Below are 10,062 nucleotides of genomic sequence, written 5' to 3'. Positions count from 1 at the left end.
TGTTCAAGGTCTCACTACTAGATCAGACTCATAGTAATTCTGTTTACAGCCTCCCAAGGCGTGCGCCCCTGGCGCCCAGTCGCAATTGCGCTCTCAGCGCTCCAGAGCCTGCAGGGCAGGCCTGGGATTGAACCCGCACCCCTGCGTCGCGCTTTAATCCGCTGAGCTATTTGGCTGGCCCGTGATAGGGAATTTGGACGTGTACATGATATAACTTGCTTTATTTTTTCCATTTTCCCTCCCCTCCTTCAACCCGTCTTCCCCTCCATATTTACAAAGTTTTGTTTGTAGTTTTTCCTTTCATTCTCTTTCCCTCTGTGCCTTCTCTTCCCTCTCCCTGTTCCATCTGAACCCTGTCTTTGCAGCTCCCGAAGTCTCTCCCGTCCCCCGTCCTGTCTGTGGACAGGGCACCCCGGCTGTACCTTCAAGCTGCATACGCAGTGCAGTCACTTTTGAATCCGCGAACGTTCCTGTGACCCACTGTAACATCTCACCTGCACGCCAATAATTCTTCCACTATTGTAAAATGTCTACAGTCTTTGTTCAGTGCAGCAGCCAGAAAATAATCTGTTTGAAATGGGAGCCAAGCGCTCTCAGTCCTGTACTGGACACCTCCGCGGTTCAACATTTTACTCTGTGTGAGTGATTGCAGTCCAGCTTAATCCACCCTCTTCCATAAAAATTTGGTTAGATTTCATACCATAACACAATTTATATCCGATTAAATGTTTGTCTTTCCTTAGGCCCCAAATAATGTTCCCACCTTGCTCTGTCTCCTTTATTGGGATTACTACTCTCCCAGAGGTCCTTCAGACTGTCTCTCCCCAGGGAGCCTTTTAACTCCTTTATGAGTAAGTGATCACATCTTTTGTGACCACCAAAAAGAAAACTGCACTTTCTTCTTGTCTTGGCTTATAACAGCCCTCTTATTTACCCTACTCACTTTTTTCTTTTTATAAGCTTTGTAATGCATAACACATTTCCTTACTTTGTATATTAAATATGTGATTTCTACATAGCCTGATATAACATAAGCTTCTTCAGGGCAACGAAACATGCTTGTTTTGGTTACTGAGCAATAACAGTAGTTTGCTTTTTTTTAACCAATCAGCAGAATCTCTATGTAGGTCATTCTGATCTGCTGCAATCCTTCCTGCCATCTGAAAATGAACTTGCCTCCAGGTGCACATTCGATCGACCCACCTGATGGTACTAATTATCGCCTGATAGCCTTTGCTGAACTGCACTGATTCTCATAACTCACCTGCAGACTTCTAGTCTGACACATAACAAATCCCAGTGTTATGAAGAAGCGTGGAGACCATTGCATACTTGGCTTCTTTTATTAAATCATTATATTTCTTAATGTTGGAAAACACTCTTGACAACATTCCCTGCATTCAACATGTAGCCCTGTCTTAGGCTAATTTCTATTTTAGAATTTTACAGTAATACTCGTGTGCCTACCTATATCCACAATTTGGTATTTTTGTTACAAATATGTTAGCCTTTTTGAAAAAAAAACTTCCAAAAATTAATAGTGAATTCTGACTCAATCCCAAGTACTAAAAAAAGAGAAAAAAAGAGCTCTTTATCAAAACAAGTTATTTAATGAAATGAGTAGCAGCTACAAAACTATATCTTACTCAGTACTAAAAATGTACTTAGGGTCACGAAGATAGCTCAGTGCTATAATTGACCACCCGACAAACACAAAGTCCTGAATTCCATCTCTGACACCCCCCAAAAAAATAAAAATAAAAATATGCTTAAGCCAAGATTTTTTCTTTTCCTTCAAAGCATGGAATTTGAAGGCACACGTCATAGTCTTCCACAATGTTTCTTGGCAGATTTCTATACATTTAGAAATATCAGAGACTAAGAATGCACTAATTTAGTCTTTGAATTCTAAATATTTTTCTCACTGTTTACTAGAAAGTAGCCTAATCTTTTCTAAAATGAAAGGCTATCAAGCTCTGTTAGTGTACTTTAAACTAAATAATTAATTGTGATTTTATTTGGCCTATGTCCATCTTCAAGGGCCTTAAAGCTAGGAGATTCAGTGTTATAGAGCAATAGGCTCCACCTTCTCCCCAGCTGACACAGTCCTTAGATGTCACTCTCAAGCATAACAAATCCCATCAGCAATGGTCGCTCACATTAAGCCTTGACAAAGGAAAGGCAGGTTGCAAGCTCCAGGACAATTTCCTTTACTAAAAGTAATTCAGTCTTTTCAACTCCCACCAGAACTCCAGCCCACTAACCAAATAATTATTGGAGCAACAAGGTAGTACAATTTTAACATGGAGGAAATGATAACCAAAAATGGGCTAGTAATAGTTGCTTTTAACTCTTATTTAGTTGTATTAGAAAATAGCTCAATGATGTTAAAAAAAGAAAAGAAATCTGAATACATTAAACAGAGAAGGAAATAGAGTTAGGAAGAGTGAGTCACCCAACACTGCTTGGGCAGCCACAGTAGATTTATGGCCCGATCCTCAGGTCCCTGTCTCTCATCTCTGTCGCAAAATTAAAAATTGAACCATTTTATTTCTTATTTCCCTGAACAAATAAAATAGAAAACTGAAAAACAAATAGTCAAAACGATAAAACATATTTTTCTCTTTGCAATCACAGAAAGGTGAAATGAGCCATGGTTTAACTGGGTAGGGAGCCACTGACGGGTGGCCAAAAAAGGGGCAGGTTGTCATCTTCAGAGGACCCCCATTCCCTGTCTTTCTCAAAGACAGCTGTTGGTGCCACATAACGTCATTCAGTCATCATCTTTTGAATCTAATTATAGTTGGATATGAAGTTATTTACTAATCATCCTTTCTAGAAATGTGTTAAATGGAAGTGGTAGATCTCTTCTAAGGAAAAATTTAAGACAATGGTATTCAATAATTTCTGAATGAAGAGACAACTGTTTTTAATATGCTGCTCAGTCAGAATTAAGCTGCTTAGTACCTGTTTTTCCCCACAGCATTGTTGTTGTTTTTTTTTTTCCTGCATCATGTTTAAAATGCAAACACAAACAATCACTGAGTTCAGGATGAAGTCGCTGCTTTTGCTCTTCAAACAATACTTGTCTCCCAGTGGTGCATTTTCATAAGCAACAAAATAAAACTGTCAAAAATTATACTTAAAAAACAGCTGAATTTACTATATTATCAATAAATGAGAAAAACCACTATTGAATGAGGTTAAGTGCCAGCTTTAGGTCTGGCAAACAGAGTTATTTATTCCCAGGTGAATTTTCTTTCTAAATACCAGTGCAATTGTTTTTGCCAACACATAAAAGGAAATATGTAACATTTATATTAATTCAGTTGCTATATAACTATAATATACTATTTCATGAGAAAGTTTATCAACAGTCTTGGAGATATTATACCCCTTTGGATTAATCAAGAAAGCTATGCAACTTAATCAACAGACTCTCAGCTATAAGAATACAAAAAAAAAAACAAAAACAAAAACAAAAACAACAACAAAAAAAGACACCACCCAAACAGCTTTGATTTTAATTTTTCCTTTTCCTTCTCTAAGACAGGTACTGATTGGTGGGCAAGCCAAATAGCTCAGTGGATTAAAGCACCTGCAAGCAGGCGCAGGAGCCAGGGGTTCAATTCCCTGGCCTGCCATCCTGGCCCCGCCTCCGGGTCGCACTGAGAAGGCAATCCAGACTGGGCATGGTGGTGCTTCCCTGTAATCCCAGTTCTTGGGAGGCTGAACACAGGTGGCTCACTATGAGTTCGATCTAGTAGCGAGATCTTGAATGCTCCGTAGATGGATACTTACTCAATGAAAATACTTAGTTTTCATTAAAAAGAAAAATAAAGCAAAACAAAATGCCATTGAAAGTCTTACATAACAGTAAGTTAAAAAAGCAAGTTCTCTCTGTGAACCCAGTAGAATGTTCTTTCGTTGCATCAGAGTCCCAAGCACACAGCAAGTTCCACTAGGGTAACAGCAGACTAACTCAGAGTAACTACCCAGACTCTGGAGTTTCATATACTCACAGCCGGCAGAACATTTCAGATACTGGGTTCCAATCAGGTTGAGGTATCATTCGAATTTAAAATTTGCATATCTTCATTTCTATCAAAATTAAGGACATAATATTTGAATTTCATAGATCAAACTTTTAATTGCTTTTAACAACCCAAAATATTGAGAAAAAGTTCGCTATCATGTTTGTACATGAATATAAGAGTTCTTTGATCTGCTCATATTTAGTGAAAGTTTCTTTGGCTAAAAGTGTGGCGATCATATTTGTGATTACATGAATGGAATGATGTATCTATGCATATGAATCAGAGCAACTTGACGGTGAGTGTTCTACAGCACAGAACATGAAATATATTGTTACTTAAAAGGCACTGATTGGGGGCTGGAGAGATAGCTCAGTAGAATAAGCACCTGCCTGGCAAGTGCAAGGTACTGAGTTCAATAGCTGATACTGCAAAAAAAAAAAAAAAAAAAAAAGCATGAATATATGCAGGGAGATGGCTCAGTAGCATAAGCGCTTGCTTGGCAAGCACAAGGGCCTGAGTTCAATCCCTGGTTCCGCCAAAAATATTTTTAAAAAAAAAATGCACTGATAATTCAAAAATATGAGTTTTCCAGAAATGCCTGTCATATAGTAAAATTCAACCAATGTTCTCTATTTTGATTATGTGTCTCTATTCCCTACTAGCCAGCTTCCCAGGATCATGAATTTCTAAGGAATTACACCCCTATTTTCTGTGATTATTGTTTCAGAGGAAGGTAAGGAGACACAAAACTCTTGAGGTCACTAAAAGGCTTAGAAATTTCATTACACAAACAATTGAAAAATATTGCCTTATTCCCAAAGAATTTCTGACCACCACCCAGTCAGACTGATAGTTCCATCATTTTACTTCACAAAATCTTTCATTTTATTGCTAGCAATATAGCCAGTGTGCTTGGGACTATTTCCTTGACATCATTTTAACTTCACAAAGTCTATGTACATGTATAATATATTTTTGCATGCCCCAGAACAACTCTCAGCAGACATTTTTGTTGCAGAAAATGTCTACACTGAACTTTTAAATGAAACTAGGCAACTAATTGTTCCCTCAGTAGTAAATTGGTAGAGAATGCTTTTATTTCACCCTTCCTTCTTTTCTTGCAGTAAAAGATCTAGCAGCACAGAGAAATGCTAGCAAACCAGTGTTGGCTGCTGTTCTGGTTTTGCAAGAAAAATGGAAATTTGTGTATATTTGGGAATTACTGTTTCATTAAGAAAAGCAACTATGATTTCACAAATACCACACACAGCACTTTCCTAGTACCCTGAACTAAGCTACTAGAAGTACACACCTTTAACTCCTACAACTTGTAATACCAAATATAAACATCACAAAATGAATATTAAACGTTGAAAATAAACCATCAATTAACAAAACATCAAAGGAAACTCAAGCTAGAGTAAATACCATCCACCAGAAGCTAAAGGGAAATTAAGCCAATGCAGTCCCGGTGGTTGAGGCTCTTCAAGGACTCAGTAATAATAAGTGGTGCTTTAGACCACCTCCTTGCTAGCGCACAGTACAAATTGTGGTTAGCACCTTGTACTGAGATTTCGTGCAAAATTAATTCACTGAAAACTGCCTGATAAAGAACAGAAAATTCCTCTTTCCACTCATTACAATTATTAAAGGCTTCTGCCTACTCATAGGTTTTAGAACAGGGTAAGACTGAAAATTTTAAAAACTTAGACAGAATATCACAACGAAGGTTCTACCTAAATGTACACTTCTCACAAGATCCAAAAACTCAGTCAAAAATGTAACAGTTTTAATTTAACAAAAATATAACAATTTTATATTTTATATTGTTATATTTTATGTTGTTATCAAAAATATAACAATTTTAATCTGTTATTTAAAAAATAACAGATTATCCAATAGATTAGCCTGTGTTAAATAGTATTACTAACATATTTCTATGGTCGCATTTCAAACAACCCAAACCTAAAGAATTTTTTTTTCAGAGCCAGGGATTTAACTCAGGCCCTTGCATTTGCCAGGCAAGTGCTCATACAACTGAGCCATCTCCCTGACCCAAGAATTTCTTTTTCTCATGGACAGACTCACATGTAATTCAGATTGTAAAAAAAGCTCATGATTAACAACTACATAATACTTAAGGAAACACAACTTGAATATTTAGTTAAATGTTTCATCTTTTCAGAGCTCATCATTTATTTTCATTGTCATAATAAAAAGACCTGAAAGGCAAGCATTTAACAATGGATAAATTTAAGTATGCATTCTGCTGAATGGAGTTAAAACAAAAATGTTCAAAATGTATTCCTTAACTATAATTACTAGATTTACTTTGTAATCACAATTAAAATGATTATTAATTTAATCAATTATGACCACTTGATTATCAAAACAGATATAAGTATGTATCAGGATACCTAGAGCATTTCTCATTTTTTAATCAAATATTTAAATATTTTCAAGGTATTTTTTAAGTACATAACCATAATAAAGTGTGATACTTTTAAAGACAAGAAAATGTGCTTTCAACCTCATCTTCTCTGTTGAAATGAGAGCATTAAATACATATTTATGTATTCTAGTAGTGCTATCATTGTTCAGTGTATTTATAGAATCCTTTTATATAACTGACTTCAGTAAATATTATTTAATGATGGGTCAGAGGACAAGATTCCACGTTCAATACCTTGCCATTTTGCAATTTGGGAGTTTTGTTTATTTTTCCTCTATATCTGCTTGGCCATTAATCCTGCTTCTCTTGGAGTTGGTTATTTTAATTAAGGCTGCATGGCTCTGCATAGCAGAAAGATAAAGTATTGGTAGCATTTAAATTAGGAATTTGCAAATCCATCATAAATCTGACTCAGTTTCATTTATGTTTCCAGTCTGCTCAAGGGCACTATGTGAAGTGAGTCAATATCACGCGTGTAATTGACTGATTGCTGTTAATTTGAAATATGTGAATTTGAGGACCGCCTTTATATAAATTCATTAACACACCATCCTTCACTGGAAGCGATAAGCTCCTGGCACATCACTAATAGGATATTTGCTCTGCGTTGTTTTTCTGGTGGCCATGATGAATTTGGGTTGATCCATTCCACATACAGCTGTCTATTTTTCCCTATGACGAATGGACCATATCAGGCATGGCAGGATTATAGATATTATTCTCATCTTTAAGGGAGATGAAGAATGTCAACAAAATCTATAATATTGACTTCATTTATTAAAACCAAATAAGTATGAATTTATTATGAAACTACTATCTAGTCAAAAAGTTACAAAACTTGGGAATAACTTTTTCACTCAAAAATTAAATTCATCTAAGCTTTAATGGATGTATGAATATTAGTCAAAATAAAATATAATTAATGTTATCAAATAAAATGTCAATTAAATAAAAGCTGATTGAGAAATGACTACCAGTTCAGCAAAATATAATACTATTTGTTCTAGCTAAGAAGATACTGTATCTCAAATTCATCCCTATGTCTTTCATGATCTTACATGTTTCTTTCCAAGATGAAGCTTAAATTCTCTCTTGTCCTGAGATAAATATTGGAAAGGACATAAGGTAGGAAAAGGAGCTTTCTCTTGTCCTTTGCATGTTATTTCTTTGAACAAAAGATCATCATTCATCACTATAGTTGCTCATCCTGGTGTCTTGAAGCTCAGCACTTAAATCAACCTCAGTAGACTCTTTACCAGGATGGATTTAGATGGTGTTCTGTGTGGTGCTCTTGTAGAAATGAATATTCACTTTGTTTCTTCAGCTAGATGAATTGTCTCCTTCCTGAAATTACTGGTATTTGATTAATCCCTGTATTTCTGTTTTTCTCTTTTCTAATCCTACAGATATCTGTGTAACCAATCTTATGGAATACAAAACTTTCTTTAATCAAATATATAACAATATTTCCTATTCTTCTGATCCTTCTGAAAGATAACTACAAGAGACAGTTTACTTTCCTAGAAATTAGCTAATCTTAATTGAAAAATAGAGAAAATATATTCTAGCTGCAATCTTGAAACTATAAGTAAGCTTAGTTACTAGTGGCATATAAGCTTGTATCATATTTGTGTTATTAATAAAAAATGTGGTAACTTCAGTCATACATTAAATTAAAGATCTTAAATACTATGATCGTAACTGACTATAATTGGTTTTAACTTAATTTTTGCTTCTGGTATGATGTGTCACCTTTGGGGGATTTTTTTCTCCGTTCTTCCATCATCTCAAGCACACACACTCACACTCACACACACACACACCCCTCATATGATGCTGGTTTACAAGCCATAATACCACAGTTGCCCAACTATTAGATTTACTGGTACGGTTCCCTTTCCCAAGGAGGTTTATCTTGAGCGTAAACGTAGAGAAGAAATGGCAGTTTGGGCTGACTCATCCAGTTACAATCTATAAAACAGAATATGAATGCATTTTGTGCTCTCCCTGCTCTGATTTAGTTAGCTGTCACTTCTATACTCAGCCTAAAAAATTATATATTATTTGTTGATTCAAGTAAATAGAAGTTATCTTCTTACTATACACAACAGTTCTGCCTATAACTTGTTTTTCCAAGTATATGAAAATGTCATTTTTTTCTCATCCTTGAAAGTCTGGAATGTAAGAATCATATTTATATTTCATCTGGCAACATAATAATTTATAAAACATGGTTTTAACATAAACTTTAGAAAAATAATTGGTATGCATTCTCTACAGTTATTTAGGGATAAAACATTTTTTATTCATTTTAATGAGAAAAAAGATAAAATAACAAAAGTTTCAAAACAGGTTAGTAGGGCAGTTACAATAACTAATACATTGAATATTGTTGTCCTTGCAGATATTGTTCAGAGGACAAGATATTTTATTAAGGAAGCTAATTCAGAGTCATCAATAATAGCAAAAGTTATTACATGAAACCAAAGTTAGTATTATGGTTTGTTTCACTTTATTGAGACACAAAAAGTTTACTGGTGCCCCATTGACTTTATTTATTTGTTTGTTTATACATTGTAATATCATAGATGAATATCCATGAACTAACTTAAATAAAAATTAAATTAATCACAGAATTCCATAGTAAGGAGCTTCCATTATAGTAAGCAGGACACCTAGGGATGTACTGTGAGGCACGATGAAATCTCTTATGATAGTTTATAACATGGATAGTAGGACAAGGTGATTCATACCTTCTAATACTAGGACTGTGGAAAAAGTTTACAAAGCATGCTAAAAGAAGAAAAACTATTAAAATAAAAAAGAATAAAATTTCTAAATTTGTCTCAGAAATTTGAGCCCAACAAGACACTACTGATTTTGTATGTCAAACTTTTTTGCCAAGTTAAACTTCATAACGTGATTTATAGTTAAATTCAGTTAATCATAAGCAAATTAAACCTATTTTTGGCCCACGATATAGCTAGGTAAATGCCTTAAATTGCTCCTTTGATTTAAAACTATTCAACCCCTAATAGCTAAAAACATCTCATATACTGAAGATACAGCATTACTTCACCTTTGCTAAAAAATTAATAAAGTTGTCATATTTTAACATAAATTAGCTTGGCAACCAATAGTAATTATCAAGTGAAATCTATTTAATCAAATATTTAATAATATGCTATCTATTGCAAAGTAAGTATCATTAGAAAAAATTCATTAAATAAAGATTGCAAGATGTGTTGAGTACTAACTCAATTCTGCACAACATAGTTCATGTTTTTATTTCTTTAATTTTAGTGCCTATTATCAACATTGTGTATTGAATCATAAAAATACTGAGAATTAGAAAAATAATCTTGTCAGTAATAATAAAACAGTTAAACCCAATAAACATTGAACTTTAGTTTAAAACTCTATTAAAATCTGAGGTTTGTTCTGTATTTTCTCTTTAGGTTAGTGGTACTTTATAAGAACTTCTGCCTCTGTGATGATGAGAGGTAGAAGGTAGCCCCAGTCTCTCTCTCTCTCTCTCTCTCTCTCTCTCTCTCTCTCTCTCTCTCTCTCTCT

Source organism: Octodon degus, unplaced genomic scaffold (genome assembly GCF_000260255.1).
Source record: "Octodon degus isolate 3935 unplaced genomic scaffold, OctDeg1.0 scaffold00022, whole genome shotgun sequence".
NCBI lineage: Eukaryota > Metazoa > Chordata > Mammalia > Rodentia > Octodontidae > Octodon > Octodon degus.
Note: the sequence above shows the minus strand (reverse complement) of the source record.